The following is a 24,056-nucleotide window of genomic DNA, read 5'->3' on the forward strand; positions in this document are numbered from 1 at the left end:
GCGCATAATTCAATATTAAAGTAAACTAATATTAATGAAACAAAAGACTCGTGATATTAACTAAATTGTCATAATACAAACCGTAATAATTCTTAGAATTAAAGCTAGAGTTTTAGTACATAATTAACTACTAAGTTTATTTATTCAACTTAAATAACCTTGCTTTAACGGATACGTCCTCACCACTAATCCATCCCGTTGTCCTCTTCGGTACCTAAAACCAAAAGCAATATCATGAGCCGAGGCCCAGTAACAACTACCCTAACAACGTAAATTCATTTCAATTCATTTTGTATGCAAACAGAAGGAGAGTAGAATATTGTAAAACCTTTTTGCAAATCATTTCATAAAATCTTTTGCAATTCAAGATAAACAATAAGATGAAATATAATAGTTTCCCATTATATTATTAAAAACATTCATTCATGGTTACTGGCGAGTATGAACAGAATGTAGGACGTCTCCCACCAGATCGTACCATCATAATCAGACAGAAACAGACGTTACCCATTATGGGGTAGCGGGGTACGAGGGTACGTGCACGACCATAATCAGAATCAGAATCAGAATCAGAACAGAACAGATCAAATACTGCCAGAACCTTGTCTTTCGCTTTTCATTATCATGTTTCGTTTCTTATTCATGCGTTGACAGAATATCATTTCGTAATCATAAATCATGCTTCGTATAGCTCATTGAAATCATTAATACTTTCATAAAATTATTATTGAAATCAAAAGAGAATCCCACAATCCAAACAAGAATCATCTTAAACATGGTTGTAAATCATAAAGCATTTCTCAAATTCATAAATCATTTCCATAAACGTATTTGCGAAGGGGATTGTGGGTGTTAGCAATAGATGTTACCTCAACCTCTATTAGCACTCGTTTTCCTTACTTTCGATGAGCCGTTCTTCTTGAGCTTCAAGGACCTCTTCTTGTTTATTAAATAATTAATATTAGTAACTCGATTGAATTAATAAAACGACTTATAAAATAAAATTATCTTTTTAACTTTTTGAAAAACGTTAATTATAAAATAATTAATAGAAGTACTTTTATATTCTGAATTTTCAAAGTTATAAATTAATAAACGTTATATTCTTAATAATAATAATAATAATAATAATAATAATAATAATATCGTTAAAATTTATATTTCAATAACAACGACTTTATTAAATAATTAAAGTAACTTCAAAACACAGAAAAATAATTAAAACGTTATAATCTAAATAAAAACGAAAACGAAAATAAAAATAGATTAGCAAAAATATAGCAATAAATAAATAAGGCTTTAGAAAATGAGAATGGGCCAACTTACTCTTTAATGGGTCAAGGGAATATGAACTTGGGTCCTTTAAATTTACTATTTTGTTTTTAAAGACCATATGTTGGTCTTGTTTACAGAGAAAAGGCACGAGGAAAGGAGGAGGGGAAGGGGGAGTTGCGTGAGGTTGGTGCGCAGCTTGGGCTGGGGTGGCGTCGGTTTTGCAGGTGGCAAGGAGGGAGGTGGCCGCGGGTTTTTGGTGGTGGTGGTTTCCGGTGGGCTGCAGCGAGAAGGGAGGGGAGAGAAGGGGGCCACGAAAGAGGAACGAAGACAGAGGGAGGAGTGGGCGACGGGAAGAGGAGGGAGGACGGCGAGCAGGAGGACGGCGAGGTGGCTAGACGCCGGCGCGAGGCCGCCTTCAGGTGGCCGGCGGTGGTCGGTGGTTGTAAAAGCAGGGAGTTTTTAATTTGATTTTTAAATGAATTTTCTTGAATTTAAACTTGCTGAAATTTTGAGGATGGGTTTGCAATCGATTTGTGAATTGAATTGAGTAAATTCTTGCTCTATTTATAGGTGAAATGGTGTGAGAAATCAGATTGAAAATCAAATTTGATTGGATGATTTGGGTGGTGATTCTTGTGGAGGAGAAGGTTGGTGATGGTGTTTGGATTGATGGGTTACACGTAGAAGAAGATGAGCAGTGGATTTGCAACTTGCAAGAAGCTTCCATGGATGTATGATGATGAACATGGTGATGATGGTGAAGAAGATGATGATGCGTGATGTTTGATGATGGTGGTGTTGAGATTTTTGTTTCCCTTTTTCTTTTGGGTTTAAAATTCTGATTTAGGATGGCATTTTGATGGGCTTGAATGACTTATTTGTTTGGGCTTGACTATGTAATGTTGAAACAATTGTCCCAATTAATTAGAACAAGTTTTAGAAAAATAATTGCTCGTATCAAATTACCACGAATTAAGTTTTAAAATCATAATTTCATAAATAGATATAGCTTTAAAAATAATTAGTCATAATATCAATAATGAATATAAATTAATATAATTTATAAAATATTAAAATCGATTAAAACAATAGCTTAGTAAATCGATAAATTATAACGTAATCCAAAACGTTTTAATAATATAATAATAACCGAAAGAATAAATATAAACGAAATTTATTTCATTCGTTTTATAAAAAGAATTTCAAAATTTCGAATTAAGACTAATTGTTATTAATAAATATGTTTTAAAATATGGGGTATTACAAGTAATCCCTCCATCACTCTCAAACATACGCTGAAACGTATCCCCTTTACCATGAAAAATCCAATCCTTATATGGCTTATAAAATCCCTTAAACAAAATATGCCTCTCCACTTCATTTACGGAGAACTATTTCTCTACCTTACAGTTCTTACATGGACATCTAATTTTTCCTTCGACTAGATCTTGCTTGGCAAACTCAATAAATTCCATACAACCGTCGACATATTCACGATGACCAGTGGGTAGATCGATCCAACTTTTATCCATATCTATACGAAATTAGTAGAGTAATTAGTAATATACGTCGGTCGTAGAATAGAAAATTTTTATATGTACTTATTAAAATATTATGATCATTCTTAGAACCTTATATCACACGAGATTAATTTAAGTCACATAACACCTCCGTACACAACTCTTCTTAATTCATACCATAACTTATGGTTTTTTGTTTAATCATTCTTCGTTAGTGACTAATATTTGTTATCTATCTTCATCTTCTAAAAGTTATTACCCTCTATCACTTCCATATTATATTTGCTTTTTGCGTACAAGATGATACTTTCAACGTCACATGAATTTGCAAGGAAAATAATGAAGGAAATAATGCACTTGGTCCAAGTATGCATTTAATGTTAAGTCTAATAAATGCGGTTCAGTATTAATTAACAAGTTAATAATTCAGTGAGATCAAGTGAGCTGAATGCCTAGCTAGAGGCCGCTTCAGTTCAAGTGGAATTAATGATATTAATCCACAGCTTACTCTTGACTGAACCCGTAGGGTCACACAAACAGTACGTAAACGGATCAAGTATTTAATGGCATTAAATACTCCATCTATGGATATTCGGAATCGAAGGATCTTGGTTTCAGTGTGAGCTGAGATCATCAAAGGCAAGTAAATGAATACTCCGGAAACGATGATATTGCCGGAAACGGAAATATGGATCGTATCGGAAATATAAATATTATCCAAGTCGTAGATGTTGTCGGAAACGAGAACATGGTACGTATCGGAAAATATTATCGGAAATGGAAATATTGCCGGAATCGGAAATATTACCGGAAACGGAAATATTGTCAGAATCGGAAATATTATCGGAACCGAAAAATAATTCCGGAAACGGAAATATTAAATTTTTGTTCGAAACAGAAATTAATTCCAGAATCGGAAATGTTAAATATTGTTCGTATCTGAAATGAATTCCGGAATCGGGAATTTAATCGGAAGCGCATCGTACGAATTAGCATCGGACGAGACTTGCTAGACGAAGGCCCAGCACGAAGCCAGGCCCGCGCCCAGCAAGCTAAGCGCCCAACACACACGCTGCCAAAGCCTCGCCAGGCCCAGCGCAAGGCCAGGCCCAACAAGGCATGGCGCGCGCGCATCGTGGGCTGCGAGCAATGCTCATGGGCTGCAAGCTGTGCAGCTCGCGTGGGCCGCGAGGCTTGCGCGGGCTGTGCGGTGCTCGTGCTCGTGTGCGGTTGTGTGCGATACGAATCCTAAAGCTATTGGAATTCGTTCTATGATTAAATCCTAAATCCTAGTAGATAGAATTTATTTAATAGAGTTCTAAAGGGATTCTAATTAAACTAATTGGTATTCTAATAGGATTCTAAATCCTTTTCCAAGACTCTATAAATATGTGCCTAGGTTCACAAATTTATACAAGAAGTTTTCAAGTATTCAAAGCTAGGATTTTTAAGCAGAAAAATCAGCCATAACACTTGCCCTATTTAGCCGAAAATAAGTAGTACCTTAAGGGCGATTCTAGTTGGTCACTCTTAAGGCGGATCCGGACGTGCTGTGGACTTTCTACGGAGGGACGACACTTGGAGTCCTAAAGACTTGTTCTTGTTTGGTTCGGGCGCAGCTAGGGAGGGCACGCTACAAAGTGTATGCATCCTAGACTAATTATATGATTATGTGCAATTAATATAATTCCTGGCATTAAGGTTTTTCCGCATGATTTATGTTGTTCATATGTATCATAACCTAACAGTGGTATCACGAACCTATTATTATTTGCATCATCTATAAATTGCTTAACATGGTTAAATTTTACAAATTTGCAAAGAATTAAAAAGAGGTGATTAATTTTCGTAATTGTTAATTAATTGCAAATTGCGTTTATTTAATTATATGTACGCAGTTTTTCGGCAGTTTATTCGTTACTCAACCAAACCGAGTGATTTTTGTGTCAATTCCGCATGTAAAAAGCATTCTAAAATTTTCGGCCGAACCCAGAATTCCCAAATTCAAAGCCTAACTATGACTTTTCGGAGGTTTCAGTTTTTCGAACGCAAAAATTTGTAATTTTAAGATGTTAAATTAAATATTTGCAATCCTTGTTGTTAAATCTTGAATCTTTGATTGACCTACTGTATATGTTTAACAATTTTGAATGCCTAAGCTTGTTAATTGTACAACCTTCTTTGTAATTGTAATTAATTTGTTGAAATTCGAATAATTTAGAATTTGATTTGATTTTCATAATTAATTGACAATTTAATTAGGTATCCATGATTAAAAACCACCATAAAAATTGTTAATTTGTGATAAATTTTAAATTTTATGACCTAGATTTGAATCCATGTTAATCGGAAATTAATTAATTAATATTTTTTCGCTTTTTCGCACTAAAATTATGAAATTAATATGATTTATCAATTTGTCATTAATTTTAAGTTAAAAAGTTTTAATTTTTATAAAATTCACTCATAAAAGTTGCACGCACAAAGCAAAGGACGCTACGTGTTACCCTTCAGGGGTGTTGTATAGTGCGGGCACGCGACGACGAACAAGAGAGCTCGTCGCCCGTGCGGTACGTATGCAGCGAGCAACCAAGCATTGCGCGCGCGCGAGGCAATGCTGCCTGGGCGTGTGTGCTGTGTGCATGGGCGATGGGCGATGGGGCGTCGCACAACAAGACGAGGCGCGCGCGCGGGAGAGCGAGAGTTGGGTCGCCCAGCGAGCGCTGCTCCGCGCACCAGCAAGCGCTGCCACGCCATCGATCGATTGCTCGCGCCCAGCGAGCGATGCTTCCCTTCGGTAGCTGCTGCGAAGCGAGCGAGCATGCTGCGCGCAAGCGTGGCTTGGCTTGCTGCGTTTGCGCGTGGCTGCTGCTGCTTGTGCCATGGCTATGCGATCAGTCGAGGGGCATTGATGCCTCGTGCACTCGACGGGGCTTGGGCGCAAGCCCAAGTGCCTCGTCGTGTTACGATTGAGTCGTTTTGATTTTTATTTGAAATTTTCAGTTCGGAAATAATTTTAATTAACTTTAAAATTAATAATTTAAATTTTTTTCTCGGATTTTAATTTTGAATATTATAATTATTATAAATTTTAATTTATACTAATTATTTTACTAAAATTAAAACCTTGAATTAATTTAAATTCATTTAATTCAACTGAAAATAAATTAAATAAATGGATTCGATTATAATTTTATATGAGCTTTAAATTTTAATTAAACTTGTATGTTTCCGGTTAGACTAGAAATACATTTATATGTTTAAAATTAGTAAAGCATATAAAGTTATTGGTTTAAGTGGGAGCATTTTTAGTCATAAACTCTTGATTAGGTCTACAATCCTTTAAGGTTAAAACAACTTGATTAGAATTAATAAGGACTGAATAATTGGTAGATTATTGGTGCCCTTGATTAATTGCTGCAAATACTTATGTGATTCATAACAATGTGTTTTACTAACCAGCTATGTGGGCCATTCATGATAATGAATGGGTGAATGGTATATATTGTATATGTATTGTTTTGCAGGTTATTGAAAGTGACTAGTATGGCCCAAATAGGATACAAAATATGGTCTGCATACCATTAATTTGAATGTAATATTGGTCTAAAGTACCAAATTTTATTGCTTTTAAATATGGTCTGCGTACCATCAAATAGTTGTAATTAGTTTAATTATAGCTGATCATATTTGAAGAAAATGGCGCCTCCCATGGTGAAATTCAAGACGGAGTTTCCAATCCATTTTCAAGACGGACTTTGAAGTTGAAGCTTCAAGATGAAGTCGGGCCATACTAGATCACATTTATCTTATGCATGTTTTAAGTTATTTATTGCTCTTAAATATGTCTTAATTATGCATGAGATTGTGGCTTGATTATGTTGCATGATTAAGGATTTTAGTTCACTTAAAATCTAACCAACATAGTAAGAGCCTTAAGTTCCAAACTTAAAAATTGAGTTAAAAGGTGCCATGCCAAAATAACACTTACTTGGATCACCTTTACATCAATCTTAGTAATAGTTTTCCGCCATAGCGAGGTGTTACTTATTGATTCTAAAGGGGTAAGGTACACAAATAATTGTGAGTACACGTTAGTTTTGGTGAAACTCAACGATATAAGTAAGGAGTCCTTTTATGTCGTGGCAAATTCGATAAGTTTACCTAATAAGTTCTTAGACGTACCTATCAACCAAGAGTAGTTTCTAGACTATTAGCAAAAGGCTTTTGCTTACCTAAAAGATTTTAGAATTGAGTCTAAATACATAAAGTGCTTAATTCTTCAATGGTTTTTAGGGTCTTGGAATAATTTTATTCACATCTACCGGAACACATAACTTGAATAAAATGCTTATTGAACATTAAATTATGGATGTATGCTAGAATTTGAGTTTATTAAGAGAAATTGTGAATGATTATTTATTTGTTTATTCTATTTCTATTGTAGTTTTACTATGGCAAACAACAATCAAAACATCATCATGGGTTCTGAGCTTATGGTCAAGCTGAACCTATCAAATTTTCTTGAATGGGAAGCTAAGCTTGTTGAAATAGTCAGACTCAATGGACTTGAGTATGTACTGTTACATCCCATGCCAAGCTACTATGCCAGAGACATGACCCTTGAAAGATTTGCCGCCTGGGATACGGATCTCAAAAAGGTTATGAGTCTCATGCTGAACAATATCCCTGATGAATGGGCTAGAAGGTTTGTAGCTTACGAACCTTTTACGCTCATCAAGAATCTGAGGGATATCTGTCGTGGAAGCACGGAGGACAGAGACCTAAACGTCCATGAGTTGATTGAATCAATGTCTGGTCTAAAGGTTAGTTCTCCTAACAGGTGTTATAGGATGGAGGTCCAAGAAATACATGTTTAGCTCCTTCGCACTAAACAGAGGGTAGGCATCCCACTGAGGTTCCATGTGGAGCTTATGCTTTCATATTTTGATCGCCTGAGTCTGCTAGGAACACCAATAAGCGAAAGGATGGCAGTCTCTGTCTTGCTCAATTCACTGCACAGTGGGTTTGGTCGCTTCAAGCAACTATACCTAAGTGAACCAAGAGAAGAAACAGTTGCAGAATTTGTTCACCTTGTCAGAAAGGCTGAGATAATACTCAACTGTGAAGCCAAGGATTTACTCAAGGCTAAAGGGGGACCCTTCAAGAAAGGTGGAAAGTCCAAGGGAAATGTTAAAACAAAGTAGGACAAGTCCACATCAAGCTGTCTTTATTGTGATGGAATAGGCCATTACAAAAGAGAATGTCCCAAGCTAAAGGAAGATCAGAAGAACGGAACAGTCGTTCCATCTACAGGTATTTTCGTTATAGACTGTATACTTGCTAATTCAACTTCTTGGGTATTAGATATAGGTTGTGGCTCACACTTATGTTCTAATTCACAGGGATTAAGAAGAAGTAGAAGGTTAAGCAAGGGTGAAGTCGACCTACGAGTGGGAAATGGACCACTTATTATTTGTCGTTGCCCTCTAGGCTAGGTTTTGAACTGGAAGACTGTTTCCATGTTCCAAGTCTTACTAAAAACATCATTTCTGTTTCTTGCTTAGATGCTAAGGGATTTTCCTTTTTAATAAAAGACAATAGTTGTTCGTTTTATTTTAAAGAGATGTTTTATGGATCTGCTAGATTAGACAATGGACTTTATTTACTAGATCACGACAAACAAGTTTATAACATAAATACCAAAAAGGCCAAAAAGGATGATTCAGATCTCACCTATCTGTGGCATTGTCGATTAGGCCATATTAAATTGAAACGCATAGAAAGACTTCAAAAGGAAGGAATTCTAGAAACATTTGACTTAGAGGATTATGGTAAGTGCGAATCATGTTTACTTGGCAAAATGACAAAGCAACCTTTCTCTAAAGTTAGAGAAAGAGCAACTGAACTATTGGGTTTAATCCATACAGATGTATGTGGATCAATGAGTACAAATGCTAGAGGTGGTTTCAGCTACTTTATCACTTTCACTGATGACTTCAGTAGATATGGTTATGTCTACCTAATGAAGCATAAGTCTGAATCCTTTGACAAATTCAAGGAATTTCAGAGTGAAGTAGAGAATCAATTAGGAAAGAAGATTAAGGCACTGCGGTCTGATAGAGGCGGTGAATATCTGAGCTATGAATTTGATGACCATCTGAAAGAATGTGGAATTCTATCAGAATTGACTCCTCCTGGAACACCACAATGGAACGGTGTGTCGGAACAGAGGAACAGAACCTTGCTAGACATGGTTAGATCAATGATGGGTCAGGCTGAACTTCTAATAGAATTTTGGGGACATGCACTAAATACAGCTGCACTCACTATAAATAGAGCTCTGTCTAAAGCTGTTGAAAAGACTCCATATGAGTCATGGTTTGGAAAGCCTCCAAAAGTGTCTTTTCTTAAGATTTGGGGATGTGAAGTATACGTCAAACGAGTAATTTCAGACAAACTTCATCCAAAATCTGACAAATGTATCCTTGTGGGCTACCCAAAGGAAACAAAGGGGTATTACTTCTACAATACATCTGAGAACAAGGTGTTTGTTGCTCGAGATGGTATCTTTTTGGAAAAGGATCACATTTCCAAAATGACAAGTGGGAGAAAAGTAGACCTCGAAGAAATTCGAGTCGAACAACAAAATCTAGAGAATGCTCAAGATGACATTCAGGATGAAACTCAGAGATCTTTAGAAGTATCTGGTGAGAATCATGGACCATCTAGAAATATAACCCCGTGTAGATCGCAGAGATATAGATCTCAACCGGAAAGGTACTTAGGTATTTTGACGAACGAGAGCTATGACGTTCTATTACTTGAAAGTGATGAACCTGCGACTTACAAACAAGCTATGACGAGCCCTAGCTCCAAGCAATGGCAAGAAGCCATGCCTTATGAATTAGACTCCATGTCAGAAAACCAAGTTTGGGATTTGGTCGATTTGCCAGATGGCTACTAAGCCATAGGAAGCAAATGGGTTTTCAAACTGAAAAAGGACAAGGATGGGAAACTTGAAGTTTTCAAAGCTAGATTGGTTGCGAAAGGTTACATGCAAGTCCACGGTGTGGATTACGATAAAACCTTTTCACCAGTTGCAATGCTAAAGTCTATTCGGATAATGTTAGCAATTGCTGCATATTACGATTACGAAATATGGCAGATGGATGTCAAAACCGCTTTCTTAAACGGCGTTTTAAATGAAAATGTGTTTATGACACAGCCTGAGGGTTTTGAGGATCCAAAGAATGTTAAAAAGGTATGCAAGCTTAAGAAATCAATCTACGGATTGAAGCAGGCATCAAGGAGCTGGAATATACGTTTTGATGAAGCAGTCAGTGACTTTGGTTTCATCAAGAACGCAGACGAATCTTGTGTATACAAGAAGGTTAGTGGGAGCAAAATTGCTTTTCTAGTATTATATATCGACGACATATTACTTATCGGAAATGACATTCCTATGTTGAACTCTGTCAAGATTTGGCTTGGGAAATATTTTTCGATGAAGGATCTAGGAGAAGCAAAGTACATACTGGGCATCAAGATCTACAGAGATAGATCTAAGAAGATGATTGGACTTAGTCAAAGAACTTATATCAATAAGTTGCTTGAAAGGTTCAAGATGGCATACTCCAAGCGAGGCTACCTACCCATGTCCCATGGAATGACTCTAAGCAAGACTCAGTGCCCAAAAACAATTGATGAGCGTAGACGAATGAATGGGATTCCATACGCATTATTGATTGGTTCAATAATGTATGCTATGATATGTACACGCCCGGATGTTGCGTATGCACTCAGTGCTACGAGCAGATAACAGTCAGACCCAGGAGAGCACATTGGACTGCTGCCAAGAATATTCTGAAGTACCTGAAAAGGCACAAAGATGATTTCCTGGTCTATGGTGGAGATGATGAATTAATTGTTAAAGGCTATACGGACGCAAGTTTCCAAATCGACAAGGATGATTTCAGATCACAGTCTTGGTTTGTCTTCTGCCTCAACGGAGGTGCAGTAAGTTGGAAAAGGGCTAAGAAAAGCACCATTGCGGATTCTACAACTGAAGCGGAGTATATTGCTGCACATGAAGCAGCAAAGGAAGCTATATGGCAATGAAGTTCATATGTGAACTTGGTGTAGTCCCCTCCATTAAAGTGAAGGAAATAATTCCCTTGGTCCAAGTATGCATTTAATGTTAAGTCTAATAAATGCGGTTCAGTATTAATTAACAAGTTAATAATTCAGTGAGATCAAGTGAGCTGAATGCCTAGCTAGAGGTCGCTTCAGTTTAAGTGGAATTAATTATATTAATCCACAGCTTACTCTTGACTGAACCCGTAGGGTCACACAAATAGTACGTAAACGGATCAAGTATTTAATGGAATTAAATACTCCATCTATGGATATTCAAAATCGGCGGATCTTGGTTTCAGTGGGAGCTAAGATCGTCAAAGGCAAGAAATGAATACTCCGGAAACGATGATATTGCCAGAAACGGAAATATGGATCGTATCGGAAATATAAATATTATCTAAGTCGTAGATGTTGCTGGAAACGGAAACATGGTACGTATCGGAAAATATTATTGGAAATGGAAATATTGCCGGAAACGAAAATATTGTCAGAATCGTAAATATTATCGAAATCAGAAAGTAATTCCGGAAACGGAAATATTAAGTATTTGTTCGAAACGGAAATTAATTCCGGAATCGGAAATATTAAATATTGTTCGTATCGGAAATGAATTCCGGAATCGAGAAATTAATCGGAAGCGTATCGTACGAATTAGCATCGGACGAGGCCTGCCAGACGAAGGCCCAGCACGAAGCCGGGCCATCGCCCAGCAAGCCAAGCGCAAGAACCACACGCCAAGCAAACGACCAGGCCCAGCGCAAAAGCCAGGCCCGGCCGAAGCTTGGGCGCGCGCACGGACAAGGCTGCGACAGAGGGCCTTGCGCTGTGCGCTCGGCGTGGGCCTCAAGGCCTGCGTGCGGGTGTGCGGTGCTTGTGCGCCACTGGTGTGTGTTACTCGGAATCCTAAGGCTACTGGGATTCGTAATATGATTAAATGTAATCCTAATAGATAAAGATTGTTTAATTAGAGTCCTAGTAGGATTATAATTAAATAGATTTGAATTCTAATGGGATTATAATTCCTTTCCATAAACTCTATAAATTGGTGCCTAGGGTCACATATTTATATCGGGATTTGAAGTATTCAAAGGTAAGATTTTCAAGCAAAAATCAGCCACAAACACTTGCCTATTAGCCGAAAATCCTAGTACCTTAAGGGCGATTCTAGTTGGTCAAGCGTAAGGCGGATCCGGACGTGTTGTTGACTATCTACGGAGGGACGACACTTGGAGTCCTAAAGACTTGTTCTTGTTCGATTCGGGCGCAGCTAGGGGGGGCACGCTACAAAGTGTATGCATCTGAATTATGCTAAATGATTATGTGTAAATAATATGTTTCCTGACTTTATGGTTTTTCCGCATGATTTATGTTTATTCATATGTATCATAACCTCACATAAAGGACCAATAGCCCTATATTGTGATAATAATGGAGCTATTGCACAGGCAAAGGAGCCTAGACACCACCAAAGAGTCAAGCATGTACGTCGTAGATTTCAGCTTCTACGAGAGTTCGTTGAAAGAAAAGAAGTCGAGATAAGCAAGATTGTAACTGATGACAACATCTCAGATCCATTAACTAAACCTCTGCCGCAGGCGAAACACAACTCGCACACTGCAGCTATGGGAATCAAGCATATTAGAGAATGGCTTTGATGTCCTTGTTTAATGTTTTAAAGTTTTAGAGTTTAATACTTTGTAAAACATTATTGGTTAATCATTCACATACATGAATAGAATTCATTTTTCCATTTAATTTGTGGTTTATTAAATGACGAGTCCCTTCAATTTGACAAAATATTCAAGATAGACTGTCAAGACCAATCCTGTGACTAAGAAATGTCTATCAAGTGAACTTGAATGTCAAAAGTTGAAAATGGTCCATGGCCGGAGTTTTCTATAAAGATGGACGCATAGAAAACGTTAGACGACTAGAATGCAAGATGACTAGTAGTTCTGTTTCTTGAACTATGTGGACATGGCAATGTCGTAATCATTTGCATAGATACTTACTTTGGGAAGACTAGTATCGGACAGACCTATGAAACTTTACTGTAAGAGATGAAAATCTGTCATAAGTAAATTTCATTAAAATTATTAGACACTAAATCCTCAATACCTGAGTGATTTGAGATTACTTGTTTGAGAACTGGTTACTTTGACGTTGACCAACCGTCGCACCGTAAAAGGAGGCTATAAAGGCAACGCTCAGGTAATCACCTATCAAACGAAGTCTAATCTCTAGATCGCAAGATTGGGATTGTCCTCCCATAAATCGGGATGAGATGCTAAAAGTTGTACAAGGCCACTCGGAGAGCTAGAAACTGTAAAATGCATGGCCGTGCTCAGATGAATCATAGGCTATGATTATCTGTTTATTTGATCAGTTGAACTCTGAAACCGAGAAACACCTCTGGACATAATAAGGATGACAACTCTTACCTTATGTTCAAGAGGAAGCATCGAGCGACAAAGGAATTAGGAAATGCACACTTGTCCCTAAGGCCAAGTGGGAGACTGAAGGAAATAATGCCCTTGGTCCAAGTATGCATTTAATGTTAAGTCTAATAAATGCGGTTCAGTATTAATTAACAAGTTAATAATTCAGTGAGATCAAGTGAGCTGAATGCCTAGCTAGAGGCCGCTTCAGTTCAAGTGGAATTAATGATATTAATCCACAGCTTACTCTTGACTGAACCCGTAGGGTCACACAAATAGTACGTAAACGGATCAAGTATTTAATGGCATTAAGTACTCCATCTATGGATATTCGGAATCGACGGATCTTGGTTTCAGTGGGAGCTGAGATCGTCAAAGGCAAGTAAATGAATACTCCGGAAACGATGATATTGCCGGAAACGGAAATATGGATCGTATCGGAAATATAAATATTATCCAAGTCGTAGATGTTGCCGGAAACGGAAACATGGTACGTATCAGAAAATATTATCGGAAATGGAAATATTTCCGGAATCGGAAATATTGCCGGAAACGGAAATATTGTCAGAATCGGAAATATTATCGGAATCGGAAAATAATTCCGGAAACGGAAATATTAAATATTTGTTCGAAACGGAAATTAATTCCGGAATCGGAAATGTTAAATATTGTTCGTATCGGAAATGAATTCTGGAATCAGGAATTTAATCGGAAGCGCATCGTACGAATTAGCATCGGACAAGACTTGCTAGACGAAGGCCCAGCAAAAAGCCAGGCCCGCGCCCAGCAAGCTAAACGCCCAACACACACGCTGCCAAAGCCTCGCCAGGCCCAGCAAGGCATGGCGCGCGCGCATCGTGGGCTGCGAGCAATGCTCATGGGCTGCGAGTTGTGCAGCTCGCGTGGGCCGCGAGGCTTGCGCGGGCTGTGCGGTGCTCGTGCTCGTGTGCGGTTGTTTGCGATACGAATCCTAAAGCTATTGGAATTCGTCCTATGATTAAATCCTAAATCCTAGTAGATAGAATTTATTTAATAGAGTTCTAAAGGGATTCTAATTAAACTAATTGGTATTATAATAGGATTCTAAATCATTTTCCATGACTCTATAAATATGTGCCTAGGTTCACAAATTTATACAATAAGTTTTCAAGTATTCAAAGCTAGGATTTTTAAGCAGAAAAATCAGCCATAACACTTGCCCTATTTAGCCGAAAATAAGTAGTACCTTAAGGGCGATTCTAGTTGGTCAATCTTAAGGCGGATCCGGACGTGCTGTGGACTTTCTACGGAGGGACGACACTTGGAGTCCTGAAGACTTGTTTCTTGTTCGGTTCGGGCGCAACTAGGGAGGGCACGCTACAAAGTGTATGCATCCTAGACTAATTATATGATTATGTGCAATTAATATGATTCCTGGCATTAAGGTTTTTCCGCATGATTTATGTTGTTCATATGTATTATAACCTAACAAATAAAGCATGTGATTTTAATGCACAAGGTGATACTTTCAACTTCACACGAAGACAACATTATAAATCCATTTTTTAAAAGGAGTAAGTGTACCTTAAGTAACGTGGCATCACATAATCAGAATTTATGGTAAAATTTCTTGAATTAAATGTAATTCAGCTAAGCAAAATTATGCAGTGGGGATAATGTAATTAGACAAACAATACCAATACAAAATGCCAAAGCTAACAAAAATACCTACTTACAAATTTGAAGCTATTATATCAAAACATTTGAAATTAAATCAACAGGAATACAATAGAAAGATCCAACTTTTGCATGATTGACGTAAGTTAAGATAGCACAATAAACGTTAGTATATGCTCATTGTATATATATTAGACATCGAGGAAATGTAAAGCCACGGGAATTATATTCTAACACTTAACAAACCTAACTTGCAGAGTTGTAGCCCACCCTTGTCCATACAAAATTAGGGAAATAACAATTGTCCAATAAAAAACCTAAAACGGACTTTATAGTATACATACCTCTAGTATCAAAGAGCAGATGCAACGCACGAACCGATGCACGAACCTACGAACAACGCTAAAGACTCGCAGGAAACCTTGAATGGTGTAGCAACGCACGATATGATGCACGAACCTACGAACAACGCTAAAGAATCACACGAAACCTTGAACCGGTGTGGTCGGCGAAACCTAATGATGTTGATAAATTATGGTCAAAATATAAGGACAACAACATTGTCAGGAATTTAAAATCTAAAAAATATAGTAGATGAAGTTATCAACTTAAACAGAAAACACCATAAACATATCAATTCATGACCATGAATGCTCCATGAAAATGAACAAATGTAGGGAAGCAATGTGCTAAGCGCAGGTCAAAGAAGGGAGTTTTTTCTCCATGGAAAGTAAAAGCAAATATTATCTGCAATATACTCCGCGATAAGGGGATCAAGCAATTGAGTTTACAAAAGTCGTTATTGTGGGGCGACAAAAATACCAGAGGAGAGAGAAAGGAGATAGTGGTGAACGTTGAGGGATAGGAGAAGAAGTGAACTGATCAGAAGTGAATTGATCAGGATTGATCAGTAAGGACTGTTCAGAACTGATCTGATCAGGACTAATCAGATAAGAACTGATCTATTTTCTATGTCGTAAATAGCCTAGGACTGATCTATTGTCATGTAATGCATGATCTATACTCTAAAATCAACAGAGATAAAAAGTTCAGGCATGTAATCAAAAATCCATTTCACTGTCCAAAAAGTTCGGGCTAAGTTAGGAATGTGGAAGTCAAATTTTTTATCTAAAGCCGAAAACATTACCTAATCAAATCTACCCTTAACACGACCCTAGTTACTATATGCAACTATGCAAGCTCTTGATCTACCGTACCCACCTCCATCTCAATGGAGATGAACAAAATCATAGCTAAATTTTTGTGGGGAAACGGTGAGAGCCAGAAGGGGATTCATTGGGTTGCTTGGGATGACATTGCAAAAACAAAACATGAGGGGGGTTTAGGAATAAGGTGCTGCAAACACCTAAACCGTGCTTTCCGTCTCAAAATCTGGTGTAGAATTCTATCAACCAGACGATTTGGCAGTAAGGGTCAATACTACAATCATAATACTAGGTTCAAACCTTTTTCTCGAGGCTGTGACATATGGAAAGGAATGGGGAAAGTGTTGGATGTGTTCAAAACTTCAAACAATCTATCCAATTGGGCTTAGGTACAGGCACTTCCATCCTTTTTTGTTTTGATAACTAGAATGTGCCCGTGCATAAGCACGGGATATAGAGAGTGTTACAAATAAAAATAGTGGCACATAGTCTAATGTTGAATTGATAATAAAAATAAATCCTCCTAAAACAAATAATTCAATATTTCCGCCGATTTGTTTTCCTCAAACTTGCCAATACTCAGTTCAGTTATATACTACTCCCTCCACTACATATTATTCCTTCCACTATCAATGATGTCTTAGCCTAGTGTTTAAGACCGAAGGTTTTTCACAGGTACGAATCCCCACTCCCCTATTTATAATTTGTATTGCCCTTGTGGTTCATTCGAACAAAAAAATATATTATTCCTTCCACTTAGGAATAGCTTAAAGTTATAAGAATATATGTATGAAGAAAATGAAGAGGAAAAATAATGGAAAAGACTATGACGTAAATATCAATATAAACATTATTTCTTCCATACCCGTGCTCATTATGTAATCGTAACTTTTATTACTTGATAATAAGTTCAGATATGATTGTACTCCGCAGTGTTATTGACCGTTGTTTCTCAAGCAAAATCATCTCCCTCTTTGAAATTTCATTATTTCCAGCCTTCCTTATTAATAATGCTTAATTTTTCATCATCATCCATGACCCTATCAATTATTTAATTTACAATAACTTTTTTGCATTGTCTTTTTGCTATTTCATCCTGTTCTTACCATATTTCAGTTAATTGGTACTGCAAGAGTGCAAGTCTCACAGTTCATAGAAAGCTAGCTATTCCATTTATTACTCAAAAGTGATCACCATACTCCGTATTAAGCAGTCATATTATCTCATATTCAAGGAAGTTGACAGAACACAACACATAATTAAAGAGACTCCCAAAAGTTTTATAATAATATTAATCCTACCTTGTTCTGTCTAATCTAAATATTAGTCATTATAGATTACTCTTCTATTATTACTCGTCAATTCCATGATCAATTATTTATAACTTGTACTCCGTAACAATCAGTATGTATTACTCCACTTCTTAAGCTCTTAGCTAGTGTTTGTTTGAATAATGAAATAAGAATAGTAATCACAATTTTGGATTAGATTCTATTAATTTTTAAGAATAGAGTTATTCAAATAGAACGATAATCTCATGATTGAGCTTGAACTGATTTAGTGAAACACTCCTATACGGTGCAATTGCATAACCTCTAAATTTTTTTCTGTTAATGTTTCCCATTTTTTCCCTGTTATGCGCAACACATGATGTATATAGTTAAGGTTCGATAGTTTAATTAGCAACACCAACATAAATTAGGATGTTTTCCAATTCCAATTACATTATTTATGTGTGGGATAAAGTAATTAAACCTAAAAAATACCAACACAAATCAGGAGAAGAAGTGAACTGATCAGAAGTGATCTGATCAAAACTGATCAGGATTGATTAGTAAGGACTGGTCAGGACTGATTTGATCAGGACTGATCCGATCAGGACTGATCTGATCAGGACTGATCCAATTAGGATTGATCAGAGCAGGACTGATCTATTTTCTATGTCGTAAATAGCCTAGGACTGATCTATTGTCATGTAATGCATGATCTATTTTTTAAAATCAATAGAGATAAAAAGTTCAGGTATGTAATAAAAAATACTCTAAACAGCTCTATAGAGAAGCACTAAAAAAAGCTAGGTAACGACTCTGTACCATAAACCCTTACTCGCAAGTTCAAAATAATTCAACAGAAGAATACAATGTCATTCTTTCTAACAATAGAACCTAAAGTGTAGCCAAACCATCCATCTCAAAAATTTGCTACTGTTACTTATAACTCGATACATGTTGAAACTAACTGATATGTTATTATCAAAGCTCGTAGTCATAAAAACCATTTATGTATGCTGCGGTTTATTGGGGCAAAGATGGGGGCCTCAATACTACAAATACAAACAGAAAGTGGCCTAATTAGCATGCCAAGTAATATCTGATGTGTTGTTGTGGAATATCTTCTTAGAGGTTCCCTAAAGAAATACCTCATTGATAATTGAAGGAATAAGCTAGCTTTTATGGTTGTCCACCGGTTGGCGCTTGATCTTTCTAGAGTGACAAATAATTTTGCAAACTCAGATAAATAATACCGGATGATAAGCTATAGTTCAAAGCTACTCTCAACTTGGCATGATAAACTCAAATAAACAATAAGCTAGTGCTGATAAGATAATATTTGGTTAGCTATGACAGTTCAAAATCGGATGATAGAAACTCAGAAATGGTTATCTGAGTTTACCATCCCAGCTATGACAGTTCAAAACCGGATGTTCTATCCCTTAACTAAGATAAGCTATAGTTCAAAGCTACTCTCACTTCTCTGTGTTTTGAACTGCAAATATTCAAATTAGGGTGCTTACTGCATAGGTTTATTCCTTACTCCATACAACTGGTAGTCAAACCTATAGTTGATGCCAACTAAAGCAGGGAAAGGCAAAGAAATTTATAATAAAGACAAGCAAAGTGCTGATAAGATAAGATATTTAACACTGCGATACACTGCCACTACCTAATACTACAGTTATGACATATAGAAAGCATGCAGTAGCTTAACATAACGATGACAGACAGACAATGAGCTTATCAGTCACCTAGTACTAAGTTCTGCTTTGTAAAGCTCAATTCTGTTTTGTGTAAAGTTTGTTCAGGTCTTTTCTACTTACAGTCAGTCCATCGATCACACATTTCACATAATCAGTCACAGAAAACAGTGTAGCCTCAAAAGAAGTCATAGATAACAGTAGAAAATGCTAAGTGAAAGGGTTCAAATAATTAGTATAAGTTCTATAGTGACAAATAATTTTGCAAACTCATCCAACCTAATATGTTGTGTTTTCAACAGGTTGGGCTATCTCCATATTGAGAAGATTTTTCATAGAGATGTAAAGACAGAGAGCATGCTACTAGATAAAACTAGGACTCTGAAATAGCAGATTTCGATGTAGCCCCTGTTGAGGCGTCAAATCCTAGTGACATGACTGGAGAGACAGGAACACTTGGTTATATGGCCCCCGAGGTAAGTCTGTCACACTTACCTCTTTTCATTTTTTACGAGGATTGAGTTATGGGATGCAACTGAACAGTTAGCTCCAATGCCTTCCCCTAGTTTTTAGTTTTCTACGAGTTATGTTTGCCTAAATGGTGGCGTAGCTCAATGATTAAGGTGAAAAATCTCATTCTAGTACTATAAATTGCTTGGAAGTTGTATCACTGTCTTCAGAAGGGGAAGAATGGACTAGAATATCCATATGTATGGATTTCTTGTTTGGTTTCACTGCTATATTAACTTACCCCTACGGCCCTACTAGAACAAAAAAGAAAACAACTCTTCTAAAGTAACATGATGAGCTGTTGGAAACTATGAGTAGAGTAAATATGTAATAAAATTTACCATGCTACTACCATTTCCAGAGAGTGGCTTTTACTTTAGCATCTTGTTGTCAATGTATTTTGGAGTGTGGTTGATTTAACAAAGGAAAATACAAACTTTTATAATGGCGGTCTTACGCAAAAGACCGTCTTGGTGTCATATAAGTTACTTAACCTCAATATATATATATATATATATATATATATATATATATATATATATATATATATATATATATATATATATATATATATATATATTAATCATAACAACTCTGAGTTTTAAATCTAGTAAGCTCAATATATATACAAATTAATCAACAAGATGCCAACCACTTCGGCATCTGGATACTAATCATCAGGAAAGCTGTCATATAGAACTAATATAGAAGTGTCACATTAATTAGCCTCTATTTCTATTACTACTTTTAACTATTACTACTTTTAACTAGTATGTCATTCATTAAATCATAGAAACACTAATGAAGAAATCATAGAAGAGAAAAGGCCTCTCTAAGGTCACAACATGCACATTTGATGCACCAAGTTTCTCACTAAAGACAACCTAAACTAACCAAGTACAGCTAGGTGTCTTAAAGATTGACAACAGATTTTTCATACTAAGTACCAGATATCTTGGTAAGAGATTATCACCTAAATCTCACTAAATGTCTGTGTGTCTTTATACAAAGCATTGCCATGTATCCAAATTTCAAAGATTCTAGGCCAACTAAAAGTTGCAAATTTAAAACTATGGAATCACAAAAGTACAAATTAATTCAAGAAAGATACCGCAGAAAATTAGAAATAGTTAGACAATACCTACAGTAGTAACAACACGGAAGAAGAAGTTAGACGTTCACCACTTTCCAACTATCGTCCAACCAACAAACTATCTGCACTTGAAAACTAAAATAAATGAAATAGTAAACACTCGGTAAGCGGTATATAGAAAAACAGAGAAACTAAGAAGACCCATTCTACATTTTTTCTTGAATTAAGGATGCAATATAACATGGAAAACTTAAAGGCATATCATGACATTAGAAATTGACATGAAAAAACGTGAATTAGCAATATATGACGGAAATTAAAATAGTGAATCAAACCTAAACATTGTTATATGATAAAAATAAAATAGTGAAGGCGTGAAGCAGACCAAAAATTACCTGGAAAATATATCCGGCAACATCGAGGACGAAGCAGCAATTAAGAAACCAGAGGATGCTTGAATTTCTCCAATTAAAAACCAGAGAGAGCAACGAATTTATCTTGAATTTGTTGGGCGAATTCTGAATTCAATAATTGGGATTTTTCATGAATTTATAGGATGAGTGAGATAGCTTATACTGAGAGCTTTGACTGTGCTAACGTAAAGGTTGAAGACGAAATTTAGGGAAGTCGTTAATGGTGCTGAAGGTGAGGAGGAGAGAAGACGGATTCGTCGGGAAATTTGACGAGGGTGGTTAGGTTTCGCAGCGCAGCAAGGACGTCGGTGGGAGGTTGAGAAAAACGTGGGAGGTGGAGTCAGAGTTAGGCGGGATTCTGCCAAAAAATCAGAGAGAGAGTTAGGCGGGATTTTTTTTCCCCAAAATTAATTTGGTTTGCCTCCTCGTAAACACGTGTGTTCCACGTGTCTTTATTTTTAAATAGTGACGCTTTAAAACGTCAAAATATTTTGCGGCTCTATAAAGCGTCGCAATTTACAACTTAATATTCGCGTCCCCACCCTCCCTGCGACTCTTTGTTAGACCGTCACAATTATTCCGTCTCAATATGTATCTCTTTTTTGTAGTGATCTCTAAAGATCAACCATGGCTAAAGCTTAATGGATCCATATGGCTGATCAACATACACTTTCCCATTCTTGTATGTCTTGCCCATTTTTGAACTCCCATCAACACAATCCTCAAATGCAAGGTTAGGGATATCATCCACTAAATCTCCAGGTTAGTCACCAATATCGCTCTCTTCATCACCATCATCCTTACTATCATGATCCCTAAATTCCAAAAATTGCTTATTGTCATCATCATCACCCTCACCTAGATCAGAGAACACAACAGTTCCCTTACCTTTACATTTCCTTCATGCCCCTTTTTTTCCCCTACAAGCTTTAGACACAAAGGTTCCATGTTTCATTGTTGTATCTCTCCCCACTTTAAACACCTTAGGTCTAGCTCTGCCGCCTTTTTAGGTTTGGTTGGTGCTGATGTTCCAGGATTTTTGTTTGTATGTTTTGGTTGTGGTGTTTTTGTCTGTGGCAGTGGTGGTGTTTCTTTCTTTGGTGGTGATGGTGTTTATGTATGTGTTTCAGCTTGTGATGGAGGTGGTGTTGTTTCAACTTGTGATGGAGGTGTTGCTGGTGTTTTAGTTGGTTGTGGGGACTCGTGTGGGGATGATTATGTTGGTTTTTTCTTCTTTTTAGGGGTCATTTTCTTTCTAAGTGGCTTTGTAGGTTGTTTTGGGGGTGAGTCTTGTGTTTGAGTTTGTTGTTGAGAACTCACGAGAAACACTTCATCTGTATCTTTAGTGTCATAAATCCTCACATACCCAGTCCTTAAGTCCTCACAATCAACCACAGAGACCTCTACAACAGTGTAACTCTATTGTTCCTGTTATTCCCTTAACACCTTCTCCCTTTCCTCTTCTTTCCTCCTTTGTTCTTCTTCCTCCCTTTGCATCCTCAAAATCTATCTCTTATTTTCTCTCCTTTAGCTTCCTTTCTTCCTCCTTCCTTTGTCTATCAATATTAGCAAAACAGACCCAAACACTACCCCTAGACTATTTGTATCCTCAATCGAAATTTCTACTGTATCCTTACCCCAATTCCACCCCACATAATTAAGTAACATTACACTATTATCTACCAATTCGACTCTACCACTAGGGGATTTAACAAACAACATAAACTGCTCATCAATAAAACATCGTGCTTATCCAATTCCTCAAATATCTATATAATTAACCCAATCAAATGACACCTATCAGTGTCAAAATTCCTCACAACCACATAACAGTCATGCATCCTAACAAAAAAAATTCAAGAATTAAAAAACATAAAAACAAAATAGACATGCACAACATCAAACAACCAATTCAAACTTTATTTCATGAAATCGTGAACAACCAAATCATATCAAACCCACAATATTGGAAACCCTAAACCCTAGCACTTGGGCAACAGAACTTAAACATTGCAAAAAAAAATATTGAAGTGCGATTGTGATTACATACCTTACACGATGCGCGAGTAACATATAACAAGTGTTCGTACTTGAACTTGAACTTAAACTACTCCACATCCTTGCACAATACGACCGAAAACCCCTTCTGAGAATGCAATTCCAACTAAAATTTTTGACAACTTCTTCTCCCTTACAACGCCCCCGGAATTTTGAAGCGTTGTGTGTTTTTGGGTGATTAGTGGATTTAATTGAGGTTGAAGAATGAGGGAGAACATTGGAGAGAGAGTAGCCGTTGAAGGGTCGAGTTTATTTTTTTCTTTTGAATTGTTGAATGGGTTGATCTAGGTAGGGGTGGGTAATGGTGTCATAGACATAATAAGGACATAAAGTTAATCTAACGCTAACAATGAGTTAACATCCGTTAACTCTAAGGGAATTTAATGCTATTATACGGTTAGTGGATGGTATTTTATGAATTATTGGAACTTGAGAGTTATTTGATGAATTTCTTCTAAACTAAGGGACATTCATGAAAAAAAAACAGTGTTTCAATGTTTGCGGGTTATACGATCAAGTAACTTATTGTTCGATTTTTGTTGGATGATCATATCAAACTCTTGCCATGTTATGTTCGGGGTGTATACATATAACAATTCTTTTTTTTTCTTGTATCATTAATGACTCATTTGGTAACCCGTAACAAATAGTGTATATGAGAATGAATTGATAAGTAAATTTATAAGGAAAATCAATATATCCATTTCCATTGTAATTAATGCTAGTTCATCCTAAATTATCTCATTTACTTCATAAATTTTCATATATGGGGAGTGACATTTGGTGGAAATAATAATTTATGAAGAAAAATACA

General features: G+C 36.7%; 1 long non-coding RNA gene across 4 annotated transcripts; it reads right to left on the minus strand.

Moving 5' to 3' along the window:
- Nucleotides 1–31: 31 nt before the first annotated feature.
- Nucleotides 32–23,542, minus strand: LOC110792346 (uncharacterized). Of its 4 annotated transcripts, XR_008923964.1 has the most exons (6): nucleotides 23,235–23,542; nucleotides 21,167–21,542; nucleotides 20,820–20,906; nucleotides 15,373–15,543; nucleotides 870–936; nucleotides 32–214 (listed from the first exon to the last, which is right to left on the minus strand). It is a non-coding gene; the product is annotated as an uncharacterized lncRNA (long non-coding RNA). The 4 variants fall into 4 exon arrangements; XR_002534368.2 differs by lacking the exon at nucleotides 870–936 and having other exon boundaries at nucleotides 23,235–23,540; XR_008923963.1 differs by lacking the exons at nucleotides 32–214; nucleotides 870–936 and having other exon boundaries at nucleotides 15,101–15,543; nucleotides 20,820–20,893; nucleotides 23,235–23,540.
- Nucleotides 23,543–24,056: the final 514 nt, after the last annotated feature.

The sequence above is a fragment of the Spinacia oleracea genome, chromosome 6, assembly GCF_020520425.1.
Source record: "Spinacia oleracea cultivar Varoflay chromosome 6, BTI_SOV_V1, whole genome shotgun sequence".
NCBI classification, from domain to species: Eukaryota; Viridiplantae; Streptophyta; class Magnoliopsida; order Caryophyllales; family Amaranthaceae; genus Spinacia; species Spinacia oleracea.